Raw genomic sequence first — 26,511 nt, 5'->3', positions numbered from 1 at the left:
CAAGAAAATGCCACATGAAATGATTCTTCCCCTTCCCCGCACCATTGTATCACTACTATGCACGAGCGACGCATAACCCAATCAGTACCCCTACTGACTTCGCTATGCTATTTTTTTTCGTCATTCTCTATTTAATAAAAAAAATTTCGACTGAAAAGAATTCATAATTCAACGTGCCGAAGACTAATAGTGAGCGTTGTAAGGCGTATACAACACGTATTCGTGCAATACGACCACCAAAACCACCTCCATTTGAGTACAAAGGAATGATTTCAGCTATTTCAACAGAGGAAGCAATTACAGCGTGCGATGGAGTTGAACAAAGAAGCCGGATAAGATCCATCCACAACTTCACAGCCTTACACCTCGCCAGAAATGTCAGAAATGAATTTGGAAAAAGAAATCATGGAAGTTGATACTGCAAATGAATACGATGAAGAGTCCTCGAAGCTCAGTTGTAAACGAAGTACTCCATCAAATCGAAGTACTCCAGCATCCAAGCGCAGTTTAAACGCGGATAATTATTTCGGTTCAGTCTGTCCCGTGTGTGATCGGCTTTGGTTCAAGAAGGATGTGCAGATTGTAGCAGCTCGAGATCACGCTCCTCTTCAAACGTAATTTCCAAACGAGGATGTAAGTCAAATGTTGGCCTGTGACAGCTCTCGTGGCTCTCTCAAGAACAAAGTGATTCCGGCTCTCTCAAGAACAAAGTGATTCCGGCTCTATCGAAGTAAAATGATTTTAAATATCGTCCGATACCACAGCACTTGCCGAAACTATATGTGGTAATGGAACGTCTCATATCTCCAAAGCTCCCATTCATGCAGATTCGTCTTCTGCGGCATTCATATGGTCAATAAGGGATCCTCTGTCAAGTGATAAATGTTCGCCTAAAGAAATTTCATTAACTTCCGCTATTCGTGCTCGACACAAATACAACTTTTTTTTTTTTTTTTTTTGCTACTTAATAATAAGCATAGCTCGAGTTTTCTTCTTTTTTTATACGCATGTCGGTAATGGTAGACTGCATCTTCGCACATATTTTCATTTAATGTACTTCCCATAATCGAAAAGGAATTTATTTTTGCGATTGAATCCTTAATTTTGCCCGGCAGTGTTAGGTGTAATAAATGTGTTACCTAATTTGGTCTTCTTTTCTCCAGTTTCGGAGTTTCAAAGTAAAAAGAAAACCATCCAATATCTTTCAGCGAGTTTTGCCGAAATGAAGTGCCCCATTGCGTTTCTTAGAAAGTCTGAGCATCAAATGAAGTGTTTGGAAATGCAGAGTTCGTATTCACCCGAGACGACAAATTCCATTGATAACGACCTTCGAACACCCTTTTCATCAGAGCGGGCCTCTGATGTAATGCACTTTGACAACATGCGATCGCTGATCCCACTAACAGTGGAGTTAAAATTACATTTCGAGAATAAACATTGGGTGTTTCGAAATCATTTCTTATGCAGTTTTCTAGGAACCAAGTTTTCTTTAAACAAATTTCTTTGATGGCTGTACACTGATATTCCCTCAGTAGACAAGAAGCCATCTCTCAAACTGTCACAATTGTGCACTGGAAAAGGATTTAGCGCAGAAGAAATTTCAATGACTTTATTACATTTAAAAAGAAATTCCCGAATCAGAAAAATCAGTCGAATAAAAGAAAGTGGCTTTCATTGCTCTCCAGAAATCATCTCTTTAATCCATCGCATAAAGAAAAGAAGCGTTGTTTCTATTATTAAATAACCACGTGTTTATGTAACGTATTCATATATCGACTATCATAGCATTTTTGAAACTTTAATATTGGCTATTCCTTAAAGTCTGTTTCTCTCTTTTTTTCTAAGATGATACCATTTAATTTTGTTCAGAAATAATACACTAAAATAATTCCTCCATAATATTCTCTTAATAGCCATTATTGTGACTATTCTATTTATGTCTAATTTTTCATAGTTGATTATTTCTATAGCTCATAAATAAAATGTACTTCTTATCATTTGTGGTAACCCTTGGATACTCATGAACTCCACAGTATGGAAATCTTCCCAAAGAGTGGCCCACCTACTCATTGAAGATTCATATGCTAACTTAAACACAGAGCAACAATTACTATTGGATTATAGCTTGTACCATCATAACTTTTACCATCAGTGAGTGTTGTTTAAAAGCTTAACAGTCTTCTAGATCCACACATTGTTCAATCTGGCTCTGTGTTGATGTATTGTTGTATGCGATTGCTCCCTAAACCTTGAGGATTTCTATCTGAAAGGTTTAGAAGGACACTGCATTTAGCAACATGTATGTTTAAGGAGACCACATATTGCTGATGCATTCAAGAACTTCCAGCGCTTAATCAAAAAAGGTATGTACAATCATCTTGTTTAAAACAAACCTTATTGATTAGTGATCCTTTCAACGTAAATACTGTATTTTAATGCGAATATTATCAAAATTAGACATTGAATTTCAGGTTTTTAAGCTTTTTTGGACTTAATTGTTTTACTGAATTAATCAGCCACCATCCAGGATCCTCTATAACTAAGGCTGTGAGGAATCGAAGTATTGTAGCTTTCAGTTCCAAGAGATCCAACCAAACTTCGCACAAAGACCAATTAACTTGACCATAGTGTGAAAACGCTTATTTTAATGTTTTACTGTCAAGAATATATTCGAGCCAAGATTTTCCACAGTATGGGGATTATAGACAGGATGCTAGCCTCGGAGAACATTAATAAGAAAGGAAATATTTTAATTGAATTTTATCTTACAAATATCAAGGAAGGTTTTTCTGATTCTACCCCTGTACGGATTATTTTATGACGACTCCACGCTCTCTGGGGTAGTCTCTACTCTTCGTCCATTGGGGAAGAAATATTAAGGGATGAGTACAGCAGTATTCTTCTTCTAATCTGTAGATTTAAGTTCATTTCTGGGAAAATTTTCAGAGGGAGTGTTATCTGGGTATCCTCTGTGATGCACATTATATTGTAAATGGTTCTCCTTCTAGATCTACTTACAATACAAAGTTCAAGGACATCGTAACTCAAACGAAGATTCCTGCCGGCATTTCAGGTGTGAGTTATGAATTCCTTGATTGTATAGCCTGTGGCATTCATTCTTAGGTCGGTCTAGTTGACAAACCAAGCTGAACTGACGATCCTCTTTGCACCCGTTTCAGATTAGAACTTGGTGCATTATGAGAAGAATTTAAATCACTGAAGAAACGGGTGCTCGCCTTAAACTGGTTAGGACAACTAAAACTGGCATAATAGAGCTAACAGAAACGTGGTTCCACCCAGAAATTGAGGAAGACGAGTTCCGCTATGGTATATCTAATGTATTTTGGGAAAGATAGGGATTGAGAGGAAGGGGTGGTGGAGTCATGCTTTTTATCAAAAGCAACGTGAGCGTCAGTAAGGTGTGAATTAGTTGGAAGCAAAGGTATAATTAGAGCGAGAGTAATCTACAGAACAGAAGATTGCGAAGAGTATGGCAAGAGTTTCTACATGAAAATTGAAGGGATAAACAAATATGAAAATATTATAAGTGACTTCAGCCTGCTGCTAATTGATTATAATCGGTGGGAGGAAAATTCACCATGGCCAACAAAATTTTTAAATAAACTAGATGATTGTTATTTGTGTCAGCATATGAGAGAAAATACTAGGGGGTGAGAATATTCTTACCTCATCATTGCTCATGAATTAGGCGATATAACAGCGCTTAAAGTACATGAACCATTAACAGGTAGAGATCACGCACTCGTTATGTGACATCTATTAAATGGGTGGATTGCAGAGTGAGGGCAAATACACTTGAATTATGGAATACCTTTAAAAAAAAATCACAGAAGCAATGAATGCATACATACCATTAAGAAAATATTGCAAGAGGAGGATTCCCCAGACACTGGGGAATGTAAAGTTTCGCCCCTGACTCATGCTGCTAAATTTGTACATAAATTTGTAAATATTTCGTCGTTAAATCATCTGTTTGTGAAAACATTTGATTTTTATGTTGTAGGAGTTGCATATAATGTACATAATTAATTGTACGATGGTGTGCTTTACTAGTTGAATGGCCATGTAAGGGACGCAGACCATATTTATTTGTTTAATCAACTGATTTTAATAAAATAATATTAATGAAATTCTGTACCATGTACACAGTGTGCCCTGCCGCTAGCATATTTACATTTAAGTCATCGGCAGGCGTTAAAAACATTTTAATTTTCAAATATTAATAAAGTTCATGGATAATAATAATGACAGTGTTTTTATTTTATTAATAATAAACGATATGTTATACGTCCCCATTATGCCGTTTATTACGTGAGAAAATTTCCTCGATCACATGTTCATATTTTCCACTATCCTGAAAAAACTACTGCAATTTTCAGAAGTTTGAAAGTTTTTTACTTTAGTATAGAGCTAAGATGAAGCTCTATGCACAATTTCATTAAATTTTGTCCAGTAGAAGATAAACTATTGCTGCCATCATACAAGTACGATTGCAACAATACAAGTTACAATAATTCGCTTCTAACGGAAGCTGAAGATGAGCGTCACTTCCGTAACGATTTTCGCTACAAAATGTTTGTAATAACGCCTGTAAAAAAGTTTTTAACGTCAATAATAATAAATTTAGCAATGATACCAAGATGGAATTTTGGTGTAGACTAGGGGTGGGCGGGCAACCTCCGGCCAGCGAAAGGGCGTAATCTAGCCCGCGATCTTTTTCAAAATGTATAAAATAAACGGCCTGCCGTTTATTATATATTTTTGAATTGAAGAAATTTCTGACGTGCATGTAGAAATATTGATCCAGATATCGATTCACTGATAAAAATAAACAGTATCAAATCTCTCATTAAATACTATAAAAATAAAATATTGCAATTTTACCATCAGAGACTCAGAAGCCTGCTCAAAGCAAAGCTGAACGGATTGGAACATAGTAAAAGTCATGAACACCTATGCAGTCCCATTGCTAACGCCAGTCATCCGTGGAGAGACTGACAATAGCTTGGAAGGGAGGGGTTTGATAGACCTCATTGAGAAACAGAAAGCAGCAATAGCCAACCTGAAGGATTACTTCCAGAAAAACGCAGCGCCACTCTACCAGGCCATAAGGAAGATAGATAAGCAGCATATCCCCACTCAACCAGCGAGGAGTCCCTTCCCGTACACTTGGAACAAACGAAGCTAAAAAGATGTGCAAAGAAGACACTCCATGGCAGATACTATATGACCATCGAAAACCACGTAGATAAAATGGCTTCCAATGCAAGGCTCACGAACGGGACGGTCTTCCTCGATACTGAAGGATTCATGCTTTTCCATCCAAGACCAGGTAATCGATATCAGGAACCATAGAAAATATATCGACTACGAGCCCAGAGTGACAGATGACATATGTCAACGATGTCACATGGCCTCAGAAACGATCCAACACGTCACCCCAGGATGCAAGGTGATCATCCAGATGGATCATCCATGCAGCCAGAATAATACACCAGAAGTTAGCGAGGAAATATTATTTTATCAAATAAAGTGTACCGTATTAAAATTACGAACCCCAGGCCTTGGTAGAGACCCCAAGCTGTACTGAGAACTCACTATAATAACTGAAAAGACAGTCTCGCACAACAGACCGGACATAACCCTGATCGACAAGAAGGAAAAGGTTACATATATGATCGACATAGCGATGCCCAACCTCTATGTCGATCACATTTTCTGGAGGTTGCAACCTCCAGAAAACCACGAGGAAACGATCAGAAAGTATGCAGACCTAAGACAGGAAATCAAAGAGATGTGGCATATGCAACAAGTAATGACCATCCCAATCAACATGTCATCCATCGGTATATTGCCAAATAACCTATATAACAGCCTAGCAGCAATAGGTCTCCAAGAGAACAGCTACAAGGAACTCCAGAAAGTCGCAATCTTTGAATACCTGTAGGATAGGCAGAGAGTTCCTCGACCAACAGTAACACCAGATATAACAACCACCCTATGCACTTGGTACCAGTACCCGTCACGGAGTGAACGAAACCCGATCAGAGAGAAATAATAAATTATACACTTGGTGGGGTTGAATTAAAAATATTAGAGGAAGCAAGGGATCTGGGAGTTACGATTCTGAAAGATATAAAGTTTTATGTGCATCGTAAGCAGGTGGCCAGGAAAGGCTATGTTGTTGTTCTCTTTATGATTCATCTCATCTGAAACGCGACACTGAGTTTGAAAGGATCCAAAGACTGGCAACTCGCATGATCAGAACGGCAAAAGGGAGAAACCTGCTAGAGGACCTGATTGTGGTTTATAAAGCGGTTAGTAAAATGAATGAAGGTGGAATTTTTACTGTTTAAAGAATTCCAGAACTAGGGACCATAAATTCAAATTACAGGGGAAGTGGTTTACACAAGATTATAAAAAGTTTTCGTTTATCCAGCGAGTTGTTGATAACTTGGGGGGGGGGGGAACCTAAGAGACTGACAGTTTGAAGTAATTAAAGGGTCAACTGGATAGGGCATAATTCTTTGGCAAGTAGCAAAAGCCCGTGGCTTCCTGACACTATATGGCTAATACTCTACTAATTTTGATATTAGTGAAAATTCTTTGTGAATTGATTTAGATAATTCATGAAAAGATTTTATTGCCCAAGTATGGTGGCAAATCATTCAAATAGACGATGTCCAGAATTGGATTTTTATTTATTCAAGAAATACCCAAACAACAGACGAATCCTAGACATTTCTAAAACATATGACACCTTGGTTCCAATAGAAATTAAGTGAAATCGGTTAAAGTTTAGACGCACCTTTGAAAATTGAGGGTAGTTCCGTTTCCAAAAAATGTCGATTATACTCTGCACGCTTTAAAATTCAGCCAGTTCAGTTATAGAGCGAAATTCGATCCGAACTGTCAGGCAGTTCACATTTGCACTTCAGATATCCACGCGCCATCTTAAGAGAAAGCTCCACAGAAAATAAAGAACAATCAGGCAACAGATCTGATTGATCATGCACACGTCTTTACCATTACACAAGACATTTATCCAATAATGAAGATTAATACGTTGTTCTTACTTCTGCCTTTATTCAAAACAATGTTGCATTCATATAACTGCTAGCCCATCAGGTATCGATTTTGTGGAAACTTCACTCTCTGGACGTATTTTAACACTGTTTAATTAAAGTATTTTATGTCCAGTAATTTCTTAATGAAGCATTTATTACTGCAAAATATATTCTAAATAACTGTGGAAAGAGGGATACCTGGAAGAAAATCTCACCAACGCCTCCCGAAGCTGATTTAATCAAATATTGAGAATAAAGGGACAGGAGAAAATGCTTTCTGGGCTTCGCAAGACTCAAGTCGTTTTGAAGAATTAAAATTTCAAGACCTTTTGATTATAGAGATAAACACACCAACTGGAAACTTCCAGAAGAGAATTTTTTTGCATCTATTCTAGAAATAGTTGGGCCAACGGTATTTGTTTACCAGTTGGGGAAATGTTCTGCCCTAATGTGGAAGAATTACAGGTTGGCAAGCAGACCTCAGCATATTTAATCTATCCCGGCGTACATTGCCCTAATGTCCGGCGTTACAAAAACAGTGATAAGAATTTGAATGCGTTTGAAGGCGATTTTAAAGCCAGTTTGTTTTGCTAACTAAACAGCGATAAAGGTTTTAGGATGGAAACTCTTGCTCGTAGTGGGAACTCTATTACTACAAAATGCTCTAAAACAAAACTACATTTCCCAATGCAAATAGCTTTCTATCTTATCATCCACCTCGGTGCCTTCGTTGCGAATATTTCGCCCAGAGCCCGTACTTTCCGCACGTGATGTAAATACGACAATAAAGCAAACGGGTGTCACGCAGCCTAAGCTCGAAACGACGGTGTTCACAAGATATGGGGATTTGCAATGGAAATAAGGCCTAAGAGCTTTCGTGTAAACACGGAGCTGCGCGTTAAGGCTTAATAATAACTCGGAACACACAGATACGCACCACTATATGTGGTCAACACGCGAGTAATTCGTGTACAGCAAAATAGAAAGAGAATATAACACTTAAGTTGTTCTAAATATAACGCGTACGTTTTTATGCGAAGCACCAAAAGAGTCTGTTTGGGAGTTTAGTTGTGTGCTTAAAACAGATGATGGCAAATGAGACTGAATACTTGCTTTTAATAAGCCCAGTTAGCTTTTAAGCTGACTTCACGTATTTATCCTCGATAGCTGACAGCGCCTGTCAGCTTCCAACATTCGACAGATGTCCACTTGATCGCATGTGCGTCATAATTTGTTAACGAGGACATAAAGGATAGTTTTCTTTTGGAAGAGTTCTAATGGCACACGTTTAAAAACACTTATTGTACGCGATTTGTTAAATTATGTTTGGATTGAGTAATGAAGAACGCTTGATTTTTTTTGAAAATTGAAATCCTTTGAAACTTACATTAATCTTTATTATAATTTGTGGTCTGTAGGTATAGAAGGGAAGTTTCCGACTCCAAAAGGTGGTTCAAGGCAATGTTTTTCAACCAGCGACACGTGAAGAGAGTTTGAGGTAAGCCCATAAAAGTTTTAATGTTGGTTTAAAATCTTTTAAAGTTTATTTTAATGATCAAAATAGAAAAGTAATTTTTTTCTAAGATTATATGCGACGTGTAAGGATAATACGTACGAATAACTGCTCTCGTAGAACTTCGTAACGAAATCTTCTAGGGCCCTTGTGTAGATGGTGGAACCATCAGTGGTCATTTATTGCTGTGTTCCGACTTCACTCTTTCGGTGGAAGGACTGTTTGCAAAGTACTGTTGCAGTTGTATAACGTACTCTTCCAGTTGTACAAGAGTCCAAACAGGGACGGCGATCTACCCAGGACCTTTCAGGAAACGTTATCGTGGAAAATGTATCAAAATTTTCACTGAGGTGGTGCTCGGATCGTGAGATATGTGGTGACTAAGGAAACCAGCACATTGATTTCACCAGCAGCCAGTGGAGCTCTCAGTCCATGATGTCTCGCATTTTATGAGAGGATGGTACCGGTGCTCAACACTGCAGGCAATTAATTTTAACTAGGTGTTTCTCTTAATTATTTATCACAGCAGGCTGCTTATTCGAATGATACTAATTTAAGAATATTGGTTTTATACATGGGCCCCGAGACATATTTTGAAGTTTACATGGATCCTCTTAAAAAGAAATTAGTTGAGCAATGCCAGTCTAAGATTATTTTTCCAAAAATACTACATTGATCACTGTATTCGGGTACTTTCGAGTTCTAATGAGTTCTTGAGTTCGGTTTGGGTACTCTTGAGTTCGAATGAAGCCCAGTGGCTGTTATAGGAGGATATATCCTAGGGAAATTGAACCGAACATTCTATATAATGGAAAATATCCATGCCATTAAAAATAAAGCTGTTTCGCTGTTTGGCCTTTTGATTTTGACATCATTTCTCAATGTTCAGACTTCAGCCCCACCACACTCTGTGGAAGAAGTCTGAGTTCGATTCCATCTAGACGGGAGAAAACTTTATCGGCTTTTTTTCACACCAGGGTGTCTCAGGTGGGGATTGCGTGGTTTAAAGTGCTGTAAAGTTGAGATTTTCACCCACAAAATTCTTATTAGTTTCTTTAGTATATGCACTAAGACTGTAAAGCGTCAGAGATTGTTAATTATTAGCTAGTTTCGTGGCTAATAAGTAAGAACTGCTGATAAAAAGAAGTGAAACAAGTAGCGGGCGCTTATTCGGTGATAATTACATTACAAAAGTCATTAGATTGAATAATCTGTTCCTCAAAAAGAAAACATCTCTATTTAAATGATTCACTTCGGATGATCAGCTTACCGTGCAGCAAATTATTATTATTGCTCGATAACTGTAGCGTCATTAAACGAGTCCGTTATGGACAAAAATTCATCGAAATAAAATGCCGAGATCAAAAACGCATTAAGTTCGAACAATACCTCTGTCCATATAAAAATGCAAAAAAGGAAAGTCCGATAAAATTCTTCAGAGGATAATTAGAACTGCTGCAATAGAATTCCTCTGTCGCATGTCGCCTAAAAAATGTCTAGACACTGTGTCTAGAAAAAAAAGGAGAAACAAAGGGAGGCAAAAAGGGTGTTGATTTTGAAAGGATACGCATACACACACTAACAGTTAAGATTAATTTATTAAAGAAACACTTCACCTGGTTTTAATCAAGACATACTGGTTGGGAAGTTTTCTTTTACAAGCTTCTATCCCCATAAAATACCTGAGATTCTACCTTAGTCATTTAAGGCATTCAGAAGACAAAAATTCTAAGAATTTCTCGGAAACAACAGTGCTGCACTTAATCAGCTTTAAAAAGAAAAAGTAAGGAATTCTAAATGTAGTAATTATTAACGCAATTAGAATAGCTGAATTATTTTCGAGGTGCATTTAAACTACTGTAAATTAAATGGATTTCCTTAATGGCTTTAAAAGATGAGTTTCACAATACGCAAAGTTGAATCGAAGAAAAAAGTGGTAGGGAATTTTTGAAATGTTTGAGATTATTCACTCGTTTTAAGGTATATCTGAGAGTTTAGAGAATATGAATTCTCCAACCTTTGCATTGTGATATTAAATATTTGTAGAGAGTCTGATGATACCTCGAAAGAAGTACTTGTTATTCCAAAATTCTATCAGCTGTCATGATGGAACATAATATTGGAGATAACTCCAGTGACACTTGACAAGGATGCCTGCTTTGGAATGATCAGAAATCACTGTAAGAAGGGCAAACTCGAATTTTAAAAAAAGTTAAGAAATTTTCTACGTATAATATTGTTATTCAGAAAGTTCTTAATCTGGAGCGATGGAAAATTGAGCACCTTCGATAAAACGTTCACCATTCGTTGAGAATTCAGTGAACTTGATTGAGTTGTTTTAAAATACCCTTCATTAATCAACGAACATGTTCGTGAGCCCGTTGGTAGCTGTTTCTCATAAAACATGGGCTTTTGATGAAGCTGCAAGCATGAAGGCTGTTCTTAATTGAAGATCGATACATTTTGTCAATGGTTTTGACGGTACGCATACACTGTTCAAAAAGGATCCATGCAATAGTTGAGTAAAACAGTTAAATGGAAAATATCCAGTATAATAAGCAAATACTAGAAGCAGCTAAAAAGTCAGTACCGGAGTCATATAGTGGAAACAAGTATGTCAACCAGTGGTGGAATGAATCTTGCAGGAAAAACACCAGCCAGCCATTCCTACAAGACTATCGACCAATACCACTCACCAGTTGCTAAGAGATACGCATTCAATATGATGATCAAAGCAGAGTCAATCATCCGTAAGACCTTTATCGAAAAAGGAACATTTAACTATGGTGAGTCGATTTCGAAAGACTTTTGACACAACATGGAGATTCGGCATCATCAAAGATCTTCGGACTAAGAGAGCAATTTCCTCTCCTCATACAAAGCTTTTCGATTTTCAGAACATTCCAAGGACGATAAAAATGTACCGTCTTAAGCCCACATTCAAGAAGAAGGCATGCCACATGGATCAGTACGTAGTAAAGTTTATTTGCATTGAAGACGATCTCACAGTCTGGAATCGTTGTCAGAATATGCATGCATAGAAAGACAATTTCAGACTTCAATAAACAAAATAACAGATTGGATGGCTGTCTCCTCTGCGATTTCTAGGTCTAATGCTAGATAAGAAACTCGCGTTTGCACCATACATTACCCAGTTACTTAGCTTGTGTTTAAAACTGATAATAAGTACAATTAAGAACATAAATAGTAGACTTCAATTAGGATGCGCAGTAAAAGTATATATACAATTAAAAGCGATAAATGTAAGGTAACATGAAATAAACTACACTAAAAGAAGCTTATTTAAGGCTTTCAAGAGAAAATAGAACGAAAGATAAAAGAGCAAGCGTAGGATGAGAGGTAACTTCTTTGTGTAACTCATACGCTTGTTTTTTTTTTCATAAAATAAATGAACAAACAAGCGCATTAACAAGATGGTGGAACTGGTTATATAAATACACGCACACACACTTGCACATTAATATTTAGCACTTAATTAAGAGTGGCATTTGAATAAGTTTGTGGCCCGAGTATAAAGGGTTTATTTGAGGGATCGCGTAATATGTTACTTTTCAACATAGTTCCCTTTGAACCCATTCTTTTGTAATCCGATTCTGCAATGCATTAATTCCAGCTGCGAAGAAAGTCGTCTTTTGGCCTCCAAATGTACACCCACTGCAGCAAGAACGTTACTGTTGATGGGAAGATGGTGCCAGCCAAGTATTTTATTTATTTATTTTTTTTTTTTTCAAATCAAGAAGTAGGTGAAAGCCCTATGGTGCTAGGAATGGTCCTAGGTTTCAAACTTTCACTTATTTAGTGCAACCATCGCAATGACGGATTTGTGAGCAGGCTCGTTGTTCTGGTGGAACAAGATTCCTTTGCTGAGTTTTCCTTGATGTGATGTTTTCACGCAAAAACCTCAATTTCTGCTTAAGATGCTCCAATGACTATCTGGCCATTTTGAAGGTAATCCACTAGTAACACTCAATGAGCATCCCAAAAACTCGACGTCTTCATCTTGCTAGCAGAAGGAATCGACTTTACTTTCGTCTGGAGTGGGGGGGGGGGGGTAAGGAAGTATGTTTCCACTGTTTGGACTGCTCCTTTGTCTCTGTCTGAAAGTAATAGACTCATGCCTCAGACCATGATCACAAACCTAAAAAGGAAATGCCGGATCTGCATGAAAACGATGCAGATGTTCACTTGACTTGGCAAATGAACATTTGCATAACTCTTTTGCATGTTTGATTTATTGATAACAACTTTGGGATCCATCGTGCTGACACCATTTTCATAGCGAGAATCTCTTGTTACAAGGTGATGATATATACACATTCAGATGAGATGCCCAAGATGCTGGTATTGTACCACACTGTCACTTGTAAATCACTCATTAGCAGATCATGCACGCTGTCAACAACTTCTGCAGTGATGGACATTGCAGATCTTCGAAAGCGTGGGTTATTTTCCAGCCTCTCTCTCTCCCTCGCTTAAATCCTCTTTCCCACTTCTGAACAATGGACCAGGAAGGGGCATCAGCCCCAATGTTGTAACCCTATTCTCATGAATTTCCTTTGGTGTTAGTACCTTTTTTTTTCCCCCAAGTATTAGATGACTGCACGGTGACCGATTTTATTCATCTTTCCTTATTCACAGAATTATTTTGACTTCAGAACCTGTAATTAAAAAAGGCCACGAACTTTTCAAACTCCCCTCGTATTGAGCATTTGCAGGATAAAATAAATGTTAATTCTAATCAGTAATAGAAATTAACATTTATTTTATCCTGCAAATGCTCAATACGAGGGGAGTTTGAAAGGTTCGTGGCCTTTTGTTAAATTAGGCATACATAAACATTAGTTTCTGTAAAATAATAAAACGAATAACATCCAATACGAGTGAATAATTCAAAAAAGGTCCGATTTAGTCGCAGAACTTATAAAATGGTCACATATATACCTCAATTAATTAATAGAAACTAACTTATTAGAATAAAATTGAACTTTATTTCTGCAGACCAACATAATTACTAACTTCAATTCTCATCCTATATTTTTTACCAATAGAGAGGCTCCTGGACCTTTTGTCACTTTATGCATGGTATCCAAAATGATACTCTATGTATTTTACGCGATAGAACAAAAACTCAAGAAAGATATTTCATTAAAAAAAGCAAAAGTTCATAGTTGACAGATTTATTTTGAAGTTGATGAATGATAAGTGTTTGTTCTTATCTTGTATTATCAATCATCGTGCCTCTTAGAGGCGTTCGATCTAATTAGGAGAAGGAAATTTGATAGCTGATGACCACCCTAACTTGGAAATTTCATGGCTAGTTTATAATGAGGCAGTTTGCCTGCTAAGTGATATTTCGTTATTTTTTTTTTTAACTAATACAGTTTTTATTAGTTTATGTAGAGGAAGAGTTTCTCGGACAACAGGAAGAGCTTTGTAAATGTCAATTTTTTTTCTTTCCAAATACTTTCACTTATAAAACTAGCATAATTTCAGAAAAGTCACTAGTTTTTAAATGCCCAGAGTTCTATTTCAATTTCCTCAATATTTTAAACCGATGTATTTGATTAAATGTTTTTCTGTTTTATTCAAAGGGTCCCTTTGTTGCTATGACGATATTCTCTATAATTTATACCTAGCTGTAAAATTCATTTTAGTATCTGTATGTTCCTATTAATTATGTATGAAATACTTTAAGAGAGGGTGACGAGAACTTAGTGTAAGGAATCTATCACGCATGGGTTTAAATTCTGTCGTAGGGGCATTTGGGGGAATCCTTGACTCTTCAGTCGAGGCTGTGATTAGCTGATCTGAAGGAATACGATTTTTCAATGAGTTATTCCAGGTTTTTAGACAACACAACATCAAAACCCACATGTGAACGCAGAACATACACCGTTGCAGTTAAGATACCTAAAAAAGTCATTTGAAATGGCTTACTGTGACCAAAGTAGTTGACGCTTAGAAGAAATTCCAGTCAATCATCCTGATGACCCTTTTTTATAATGGTGCTGCATCGGAAGGGTTAATCAAGTCCATGCTCCACTGAAATGTCCAGGCCTGAAGCATCTTTTCTTGTTGAAGACCAATAAGAAATCGCTTGGTGGAAGTGTTGGGATCGGCAGAAATATTACGTTGTAAAAAATTACTGATATTTTGGGTAGTATAAACAGTCGGTATTGCCATGATGCAAAGCTACTTGTTCTGCACTGCAATGCTCGATACTTGCAGTTTGGGTTCACTGGGCTTGTTGAGCCATGCGAGGAAATTCTGTGCGTTTTCAGCCAGTTCTCCTTAACCAAAAGCCATCGTTCATTACCGGAGATCACTTGTCTCATAACGACCTGAGTTCAAGTCCCGTCGATGACTAGAGGAATTTTTATGGTCCTTTTTCACAACGTGGCTTTTAAATGAAATTCTGAATAGAATGATTTCAATTAAAATACAAATTAAAGTATAAAAGTAAATGATTAACTGTACTCCAACTTCAGCAATCGCGAACGATTCACGCATGACCTTTGCATAACGCGATTAACAGAAAGGTGGGTATTGTTAATATAAATGTGGCCCTTTTTAACAAAAAATCAGATTATTTTATCTCTATCTGCAACGAAAGAGGTCAGGCGAGTTCTGCCGTACTGATCGTGATGGCCGAAGTCGAAATTACTCGATCTGTGAAAGTAGATTCATATTTTTTCCTGTTGTTGGATACACTTAGATAAACCAAGCCTCTGTGAAAAATATCCTATGTGGCATGTCCCCAACACGCGGATTATGTTGCAAAAACAAACTGCAATAGGCTACTCGCTTTCTTTTGTCGGCTTCTTTAAGCTCGTGCACCATCTTCATTTTTCAGGGGCAGAACTTCATTTTGACCGTCATCAGGCAAGTACTGTATAAAACCAGATTTTCTCGAGAGTTTTCGAAAGGGATTTGCGAGGGTTTCTTTGCAATGGAATTTTAATGTTTTCAACAACCTATCCCGTCAAAACATTAGGCTTACTCCCACGTTGACAATCAGTAACATACCATCTGAACTTGGGGCCCTAATGCAATGTAATTTATTTTTATGCAACTTTCTTATTTTCCCTTTTTAATTTTCTCCCAATCACGAGCAGTCCCTGGTGCAGCTACACCCGCTCTTTACGACGTTGATTTAATAACTCTCCAGAACCATGTGAAAATGTGTTGTATCTTATATAAGGCGGCCCCTAAACGTTAGCTCATCTCCACTTTGGTTCTCTGTGATGATATACAAAACCCTGTACAATGGCCAGAAAGTTTAGCTACCAGGAAGGCTGCTTCCCAGAACCAAACACTCTCTGGTAACGTTAACACCATTTATATCTGCAAGCTCTCGCGAGTAGCACAGTTGTTAGAATCGCCGTCCTCCCTAGGCCGGATGGAAAAGACCTGAGTTCGAGTCCCGTTGATGACGCGAGGAATTTTATGGGTCTTTTTCACAATGCTGCCCAGTTAGTCAGTCTCAGGAGCGGGTACCATGGTTTTTCGTCCAGCAAATAGACCAGAGACGCTTAAAGACATTTATATACAGATCAATATGGCCTTAGTCGTGATGCTCGTAAAAAAAAAATCCACTAATACTTTATCTGCAAGTGCTGCATATGGCACCATTTATAAATTCATAAATGAATGTACCTGTATGTCAAATTTCAAGTAGCTTGGTCTGTTCATTTTTAATTAGATTGGGGACCAGAAGAACAGTAGCTTTTTCCCTGTCACGCATGAACTCTACCAGTAACCATTTCGCATTTATCAATAACGAAATTTAGAAGTTGGAATCCAATCGAAGGTGCTGTTTATAGACCACTCTCATGTGAAAAAGAAAACTTTATGGTGCCCACTTTTTATCCAGGAGATTAGTAAAAGAAGAAAAGACTTGTCGCTTTCTTTGATCTCGCATCTAGATTTTCTCGATAATGAATCTGCAACGGGTGACTTAACAGTTACTTGCCCGCGGTCATCACATGACCAAAAACAACCCGTAGCGTAGGGAATGACCAGTAAGGTATCGATTGACCTTTTATGGTGTGCCTTCCTCCTACATTGGCTCCGAAATGCTTTTGTCACGTTTTTCGCGCACTAGCGCCAATTTCTCTACATGTTTCTGCTTGTCGCAAAGTGACATAGCAAACCTGTCAGTGTAGCTGGATTCTCTCGGGTCTTTTATTCGTGTGCGAATGTCATGTCTATTGAACCAGGGATAAAATTGCATTACCGGCTTCAAAACTATTGTAGCAGAAGATGGCTACGTTCTTATTAAAAGTAAAGCTACCGCTACTTTATGGCGACGAGTCTTCGCGAATCAAAGGGCGAACGAAAAGAAATCGAAAAGTATTGCTTTTATTTTGTGTGAGGGGAGGGAGGGTACTTGGGGCGATTGATGGAGAAAAGTAATATTGAACGCAGCAGCTGGTCGCCCTTGTCGCCGTCAGTTAAACTCGGAGTTAGTTTTTATTTTCTTACATCCACTTGGCAAAATTAATTACTATGAGGGATGGCTGTAGGAGAGAGAGAGAAAAAGATTTTCGAAGGACAATTTGATGAATCGAGTTTTAGGACATCGCGCAGAATGCCACCCCGATAACCTTGTTCCTTGACGAACGACAAGAAGGGTCCTTATTAAACGAGCCCGGGATGAAGGTATAAATTTTGGTGTAAACAACTCATCATATTAAACTAGGGGTATCTAATTTTTTTCTTGAATTCTGAGCACGAAAACCTCATGACATTTGATATATGAAAGATTAGAGAACTTAGAGATTCCCCTCCCCGCTTTCTTAAGATATAGAAGAAGAAGAAAAAAAGAGCTCAGGATTCCTGTCTAGGTGATATGGAAAGTACGGTAAAGCACTTATTCGGGGAATATGAAATCCAAGAAAGATGAGCTTCTTGATCTATACAGAATGTGGAGAGCGAAAGAAGAGGATATCTGGAGCATAAGGATGTAGTCAGCAGACGTGTATCTGAAAGTGTGATTCCATATTCTAACGATTTAGTCAGTAAGAAGAGATCGATGGTCCTCGGGCGTGGAGAATACGAGGGAAAGACGAGCTATTCAAACGACGTGAATGGCAGAAAGAAAAAAAAAGAAAATGCGCCACGAAAAGAAGTTACATTTCCGGGCAATTTAAAATAATGCCGTTCGTTTAATCAATATAAGATTCAAAATTCGTAATTAGAGCCTCCTTTAATCGAAATTCTTAATGTTATTAAATTCTTATCCTGACAACGTTAAGTGTTGCTCTTGAAATAGAGGAGGCGCCGGTCCTTATAAGTGAATGTAAATATTAATGACACGGTATCTGTTATTCATGGTCTAGCCGGTGAACTCTTTCGCTGTGCAGGTGTTGATAATCATGTTCAAGATAAAAAGGAAAAAAAAAGGATTCGTTAATATCTTAAGGTAAAAAAGAACTGGTGAAGGGATTTGCATTTTTCTGCATGCAGAACACCCTTTTGAAAGGTGAGTTTACGGGGACCGGAAACTTCTGGAAGAATATTGTGAACTCACCTTTAGAAAGAGTATCTTCACTGCCTTAGTAGCGATGTATACTTATTCCCACATTTATTACTGTATTCCATGCTTTAAGCTTGTTAAGATTGATTGAATTGAACTCGAACTTAGATAAATTACATACTTTTGCGAATATAATCGAACTGGAAAGGGCAACTGGTTCATTCCGGTTTTTCTGTTTTCAAACTAATATTTAAAACTTTTTTCCCTTTCTTTCTAACAGAATTATTTCCCGTTTGAGTTACTTTTGTTTTATTTGGTGATTTAGATGTTCTCTTGTTTACGAGCGAAATTTTCAGCTGCCCGAACTTACTCCAAGCAGACCAGTCCCGCAAAGAAATACCGCCTCACGACAATCTTTTTTGTGCAGACTGTTGCTGGACTGTCTTCTGCAGCTTATTTATGGAAATGGAATCCTACTTTTATCTCAAGTGCATGCCTCGCTCCCATTCTGAAAACCCAGCGAAGCAAGGTTGCACTCCCAAGACTATTGGTAGACTTTCTTCTTCAGTTCCTGAATAGACGTGGAATTCCATTTCATATGCGTGCTTGCTGTGGTCCCTGTTCAAAATTACGGTTATGAAACACCATATTTTAAAGAAAGCTGTCGTGTCCTACTCCTGGAGTAAGCACCGAAACCCTTCAATTTTCGCTTTCCGCAGTTTTAAAGTAGTGGTTTCCAGGCGTGTGCGTGAGAGGTTGTTAAGGGGGAGGAACAAAACAAAATACTTATTTTATATGTAAACATATAAACTAGCAGAGTCCCTGTGCAATGCATTGGGTCACCTAACGAAATCTCGCTGGATGATAGACAAAGAAAGATTGTTTCCTGTGAATGTAGGAAAAATATTAAATATGTAATTTACATAAAATTACTAAAAATATATTGGAGAGTACCACCAAGATAGTTGAACCTTTCCTTGTTGTGCACAATAAGAAAACAGGGATCTGCGTTAAAAAAAAGGAATGGAGTATGTGGATACACTCGGATTGGATTAAAATATTACCACGGAGTTTTAAGCACTCCAATGCAAAATATCGGTTCCCAAATAGATATTATTGTTTCTATACAATTTTGAGAGTATCCCCATGAAAATAAAGAACATAGTCGTGCTATTATGTAAAATATGCCAGTGGCTGGATGTGCATCGCTGGCACCTCTAATATTGAAATTAGTGTTTTGCATGATGGAAAATGTATATATGTTGTTAGTAGCATCCGATGGATCAGTTCAGCTTCGGCTTCAGACCGGATAACATACTGATATGATGGTAATTTTCCATTAACTAAATGTGGCTCAGATCAGGTCATCGTTCAGTATGTTTGATCGGGTTCTTTGATTATACAGAATGCACTGATGAATGTGAGAACTTCTTATTGCTATGTTTCAGACAATGTATTAGCTGCTTTCAGGCATACCAGTGGTGCTTGCCGATATATCTACCATCACGATGCCATAACCATCCTTAGACTTCGTCCTGGATCACCATCAGAGAAATCTACTCAGCTCTGTCAAATTTAGGTGCGTCCTCAAAGAGGTTTGGTTGTGGACAGTGATTCGTTTTAACTTAAATGGAATTAATTTTGTGGTGGTCAAAAAAGGGCCTTTGATTAAAAGATGAAAATGACGATGCTTTTGATCAAACGTCAGTCTTTAAACTTAAGAGATTTTTAGTTGACGGAACTCAGTGAATACCTTTTCCAAATCCATATAATACGCTATGCTAACTTGAAAATAGTTTCTGGGCGAAAACCCATGCTACCATCGCCTGAAACCGACTAACTCGGCCACATTGTGGACAAAACAAAAATTCTTTTTGTCATTGAAGGAAATCGAACTTTGAGTTCATAAAGGATTTATGAGGAACAATGATTCTACTTTACTCATGCTGCCGAAATTTCAATTGGCTATGAGACCGTTGGGGAACTCTACCTTCTTTCTGCTCTCTTCCCCTATTGTATTCTATTCTAACCTGTTCCTATTCTTGCAACTAGATTTTAATCAAGTTTCAGGGATATTAAACAGTATTCACTTACTAGTTTTTATTCTTAAGATCAGTTCAAAATAGCTTAAACATTATTACTCATCTCGAAGGTGAAGCTAATAACATTTTAATTAGAGTTTGATTTAATTTAAAAGTTTAAGTTTTTTGTGTATGTTAGCGCAAAGCATAATCTTTGCTGTTAGCTACATTAACGTTTATTAATGTCTGGCTCTGACATTTTTTACATTATATAGTTCGATAAGCACGCAATTTTTATACGTAAGAAGGGTGTTCAATTAAAATGCGTTTAAATCTCCTTAAAAATATATTTCTTAAAACTTAAACACCTTTGGCATCTAGACATGTTTCCCATTGATTTACTGTGTCAATTTCTCCTTTCAAATATTATTTTGGCTGTTAGTGGAAACATTATTCGATATCTGTTTTGGCATTACCCATAATTCTGCTTTTCCTATAGAAACAAGAATCAAAATTTTATTAGCTCTTGAAGATTGAGGCTGGTTCTTCTGTAACCCACAGCTTCCTTGAAGGTGGGTGCTGCGCTGCCTGGCTAACATCCATCTCCATTAACGGTTCCCAATAATAAGGATGGTAAAACCTGAATCTATAAGGGAAAAATTAAACTCTGACAAGAAAGGTACGCTATTTGGCCTAAATTATTAAAAATAAACTATGCGAGTGTCCTTTTCGATTAATAAACTAATTAGCAGCGAGAATATCACGAAATACCCTCTGAATAAAACAAATTGAGTAAAAATTTAATTTAAGGTACGTTGTTAAAGTACTTATCGATGAATGGTATTTATTTTCTCTCGATTTGTCCTTTGGTAGCCGCTTAAAATGCTAGTATATGATAGTCCTTGATCCTACGTTAGTCCACAAGGAGTTTTCCTAACCAATAAATACTCTTTGCTCTTAACCTATAACTAATTACAAGTAAACAAGCGAGAATGATAAAATCAAACAGCCCAAGAAATAATTAGGCGAATTCCCAAGAGCACGAACTGAAATTTCGTTGTCTTCTAACCTTCTCGATCGGAATAGATACCGATGTTATTAGCAAGGAAAAGAAGACATTCACAGGGTGACGTACAATTAAGGTTAGATAGTAATTATAGTACATTGTAGCCATTGCCCCTTGTCTTGAACATCTCTTTACCGCTAATTAGAAACCCCATACACTTTCCCCTTTCTTAACATAAGTTAAAATCCGCAACGCTATCGCACAAGCCGAAAATCCAGAATGTGCGATGAATATTACAAAGAATTTGAAGATATTTCCTTCAGACAGACAGACGAAATGGCAATTTTTAACCAAGTGCACAGTTTCCCTAACATGGAGGTCAAGGTTTTTAAGAGTTAAACTTGAAAAATCCGTCACTAGAACCAGATTGGATATCAGCGGACCAGTATACAATTCTTTTTAAATGGCTCGAAGGAGCTTCTACACACTAACAGTTTTACCATGGATTCTCTTGAACTTTGACATATGTGGACATGTTTATGTAAGGGGAGGCTCCTAGAACATCAGTTAAACTCCGCCTCGTATCTCTGTGCAAAAAAGAACCACTGTAAAAGGGCCAGAAATATGTTGTTGTAGGTTTGTGCGTATTATTTATGTATTCTGTTGTGATTTTCTGGCCGCTTGGCTACTCAGAAGCATCAGTCACCTGGACAGATGATTCTGGGTACTCGTCCACACCACCAGAAGGTGGACCAGTTCCAGTTGATGGGACGCCCATGGTCTCAGAGTATGAGACAAAAAAAAAGAAACACCCTCTCTGGAGCCCACTCCAGAGGTATAAAAATAAATAGTAAATAAATAAAAGAAAGAGGGGAGGGGGAAAGAAGAGTAGATCTTCTAATTGTGCAACCATTAAAAACAGCAGCATTAAAAGACATCAGTGCCTCCATCCAGATGAATTTTATCAACCACGTATCACTGGAATCATACTTTTCCTTAGTTCAAACACTTCTTTAGAAAATTCATTCGGGATGAACAAATTGGTCATTCTTCCAGTAGGTATGTTATCCCATCTTGTCTGCCATAAACTGATTACATTATTCAAACATCTTTTCTTTTCTCCTCTACAGTCAGAGCGAATATTGATCTTTATACCAAAATTTTCTGTAGGGATTTCCCTCTTAATACGGTAGCAAAGACCACGATACAACAAATGTAGATCCAAGGGTATCGCTCTGGCCAACACTTGCAGCGCTGCAGTGGACACCATTCTGCACACTCTTAGGATACCAAGAAGCATGATGCGCTGTATAGAATTTATACCCGAAACCTAGCTATTTTAACTCTATGGAACCGGGCTCCCGCAGCGTATGCAGTTTTAGGAAGAAATACTGCCTTCTAATACAGAAACAGTGTTTTATGTGATAGGCCTCAGTCAGATTTTGAAATTCTAATGATAGCACCAGAACATGTCCTGATTTTATTGCTTAAATATAATAAATGCTGGTGAAATAACTTACTGTCCACAATAATTCCCAGGTATTTGGTATCAAGGACCATAAGTAACTGTACACCATTCAACTTGATCTGAGGAGGTCGATTTATATCCACAGCTGTTTTAAATAGCATCATTTTAGTTTTGTAAGGACTAATAGCAAGCTTAAAGCTTTGAGCCCAAGAACTTCAGTCTGTCAGCACACTATTAGATCTCTGTTCTAAGACTGAGCGACATCGTCCTGCAATTATAATTGTCAGATCATCTGTAAATGCCAGAACCTTGCAGTTAGGGAACGTGCGAGCTCTTAAACAGTGAGTGCAATATCACGTGAAGCTTTTCTGCACCCAAAATCTGCATTCACCCAAATATCAAGATCCAGTTTTAACCAATGTAGTATAACGGAAAAGGATGGTTTAAATTCCATAAGATATTTTTGGTTCGATGGAATCATTTAGCTGAAAAATAGGAGCATCAAAACTTGCACCCAAACTGCGGTCAACGTAAGTAAACAAAACATTTGGATACGACGATAAGCAAGATCGAAGACATTGATACCAAGGATATCACAACACCATGATGACGTTACTACGTCCAACTTAGCCTGAAATGCGTGACATGCGGCCATAGACTTTAAAGAACAGTAATGTATTGACATGCATCATGACGCAGACAAAGAGAAATAATAAAGCGTATGTAGATGAAGATCACGTATTCATCATCTTTAATCAGTTTAATCCAGGTCGCCAGAGCACTAGTAGTAAGATAAGTTAGCAAAACAAAAATTTGGAAAATAAAGAAGCTTACGAAAGGTCGAGATCGACAGCGCAAACAGCGGATGTGCAAGAATTCAACGAAGAAAAAAGTAATTTTGTTGAAGAGTAAAAAATCGGCATTAAACAAGCAAATCGAGGACAGGCTGGCCAACTTAGAGAAGAATTAAAAGCAAATACTAAAAATGGAAAGAAATCGATTCTGCCCTTTTTGCAGATTGGATAGAGCACTTTGGGAGTCCCAGTAAGACAGCGCATGGGGAGATTGAAGTTTTATTCCTTTGTCGTTTCTTATGACAAATAAACAAAAGATAATAAAGATGAAGAAAACGGTCTGCTAAATAAACAACTTATGGAGCTTTTAATAATATTTCAGTCTTCGTTCTGAAATTTGCAGCCCTTACATAATTGATATTCGAGTTCCTACTTTTAAGTAATGCCTCAAGATATTTGCCACCGATCTTGGCACAAAATCGAGTTGTCACTGTTCTAAAAAAATAAGATTTACACAAGTACATAAAACCAATTTCGATATGTTTATAAAGGCTTTTAGGTACAGTTAAAACCACACTCTGCAATCACAACAATCCCGTTCCAAAATAACCAATTAGCCCTACATAATAAGGAATTCTTTTCTTAGATATTGATGCAGTTTATGTAACATGAAAATTACATGTAGCTAACATCTTTAGGACTTAGCTACATGTCGTTTTTATTTTAATATGAACATATAAGGAAAGTTGCTGCATGACGAACAGAATACAGCTGCTTGAACACGAACATTTGGAAGTTGATATCAAAATGAACTATAAGATTTCCAAAGGCGACGTGTATACGGGGTTATCTTTGCGCTATAGCCCTTCTTTTATAACCCACATTAATATAATTAATGGAATTAATATAATATAACAGAATGCTTGGAGGGGTTAAGCAAAAACACACAGGCCTTAGCAGGATTAATCGTATCATTCAATAAATTTCCAGATGCCTCACTCCAATTTCTGTTTCCTCCTAACTCTCTGGCCCTCGGTTCAAAAGTTACTAGATAACAGTAGTGGACCTTGAAATGGTTACGTAAAGGTACTATGAAACTCCTATTAGTTCTGCATCTATACATTATGCGTGTCTGGAATTCAGACCTTCATATTGAACAATATCGCAATCACCACATTGATAAACTGAAGGAAACTGAAAACCGTCCAAACACCAAGAAGAACATTTTTTCATAGGAATGGATTAAATCCATGAGAAGAGAAAACAGACCGTCTTTTACCATAAGATCGATAGAATTACGTGCTGGAATACATATTTTAGCTAACATCATCCAATTGCAAATACCTTAAGATGGATGCTGGGAACAGTTTGTTGGAGAAAAGGTCTACAGAACTGAAATCTTCCAAGAGACTATAAGATACCTTATATTAGCATTTGATTAAAAACCCACCCAATCCAAGAAGAACAGAAATTTATAAATATTCATCTCCAAAAAATGAACTATAATTTCGGATGGATTTCATCTTACAAAGTATAGTTGATGTACTGTTGGATAAACAAGGTTTATGCAATCAGTGAACTGAATTAATAATAATAGCAATTCAAACTACAGTCTGAAAACAGGGAGCTAGTATCTTAGCCCAGCGAATTTCAAACATTTTTCACTTCAAATCATAAAAACTAGTACTTCTAACAAACGTTTTAAGCAATGTACTTAATATTATGAATTCATCTCTCTCTGTGGTATCTAATTGAGCAGTTTCCCGAGATAATCCTGTACAATTACGCACCTCTCAAAGAGAAATCCATCTTATATTTTATGACGCCCAAATTTAAAACTTGCAGCAGTCACTGCATTAAAGATACCACAATTAAAATCAATCACTGTCAGTAGACATCATAATCTAATTCCAAAGTATTTCAATGTAGGTTATCAGTGGAATGGAACAGTTCTAGTGGCTAGCTAAATGATCTAAAATGCCATAATTTAGAACATTAACGGCATCCGACCCTCGTTTCATAAGTGGGCACTGATCGTTAAAGGAACCCAACGTAAATATTATTATAAATTGCATGTGTGGTATCAGTGAAATGTAGCAGATATTTCGCATGATTTTTGAGTGATTTTTCCATTTGTTAAAGAGACTGAAGTAAAAAAGAAAAATAGACATTTATCTCGCAGATGATGCTGACCAGCTGCTTAAAGATGTATGTTCCTGTTTTATATTGTGATTCATTCGTTAATCTTTCATAATATGCGGGTAAAACTGTTCCAAGATACTCTTTTTTTCTAATACTTATGAACGTCATAATAATATCATTTCCAAATTGTTAATACATCAAAATATTTTATAATATTTGTTCATTCATTCTGTAGTCTTTGATATTAAACTATTATGGATGCATACTTTTTTTTTTTTTTTTTTTTTTATGTGAACCCCAAACACGAGAGGTATTAGAACCTATAGTACTTAGTACCGTGCTTGGGTTGGAGGGTGAGAAGACGAAAGAAGATATTTGTTGACATTGCACTTGAACTTCTGTAGATTGTAATTTTCAGGAAATACGTATGAAGGAAGGTTGTTCCAGAAAACAGCAGTTGAATGAATAAATGAGGAAGATGAAAAGTTGGTTCTGTGGGTTTGAAGTTGGACAGTAAATGGATGTTGGCTGGTGGCGGCACGTGTTCGGACTGTTTTGAAAGAGAGAGCAGGAATTATAGAAGCCAATTCAGAAGAACAGTGCCCATGGAAATATCTGTAGAAGAGGCATGCAGCAGAAACAGTACGTCTATGAGAAAGCGAGTGGAGAGACTCTGTTAGAGATGAATCGTTAATTAACCTCACTGCCCTCTTCTGAATGGAATCAAGAAGCCTGAGAGAGGTTTTGGGGGCACCACCCCAAATGTGGGAACAATATTCCATGGCAGGACGGATTTGCGATTTATAGAGAGTGAGCAGCTGTTTGGAAGAAAAGTAACGCCGAGAGCGAAAGAGAAAACCAAGTTTTTTAGATGCAGAGGAAGCAATGTTTGTAATGTGCTTGTGCCAAGAGAGATTAGAAGTCAGGGTAATCCCCAAAAGAGATATATCCTTTTGCCTAGAAATTGGAGTGTCACTAAA

General features: G+C 37.3%; 1 protein-coding gene and 1 long non-coding RNA gene across 2 annotated transcripts in view; one reads left to right on the top strand and one right to left on the bottom strand.

Annotated features, from left to right (window-relative positions):
* Window positions 1–26,511, bottom strand: part of LOC150083318 (kin of IRRE-like protein 1) — a 310,252-nt gene that overhangs the window by 251,933 nt on the left and 31,808 nt on the right. The window lies entirely within an intron of this gene.
* The window catches only part of LOC150083317 (uncharacterized), a 374,757-nt gene continuing 356,760 nt past the window's right edge, over window positions 8,515–26,511 (top strand). Inside the window, exon 1 of the long non-coding RNA XR_016547168.1 lies at window positions 8,515–8,586. This is a non-coding gene — a long non-coding RNA (uncharacterized LOC150083317). The remainder of the gene's footprint in view (window positions 8,587–26,511) is intronic.

Source organism: Mastigoproctus giganteus, chromosome 7 (assembly GCF_048544385.1).
Source record: "Mastigoproctus giganteus isolate SK-2022 chromosome 7, ASM4854438v1, whole genome shotgun sequence".
Classification (NCBI taxonomy): domain Eukaryota; kingdom Metazoa; phylum Arthropoda; class Arachnida; order Uropygi; family Thelyphonidae; genus Mastigoproctus; species Mastigoproctus giganteus.
This window is presented reverse-complemented; position numbering and strand designations above follow the sequence as displayed.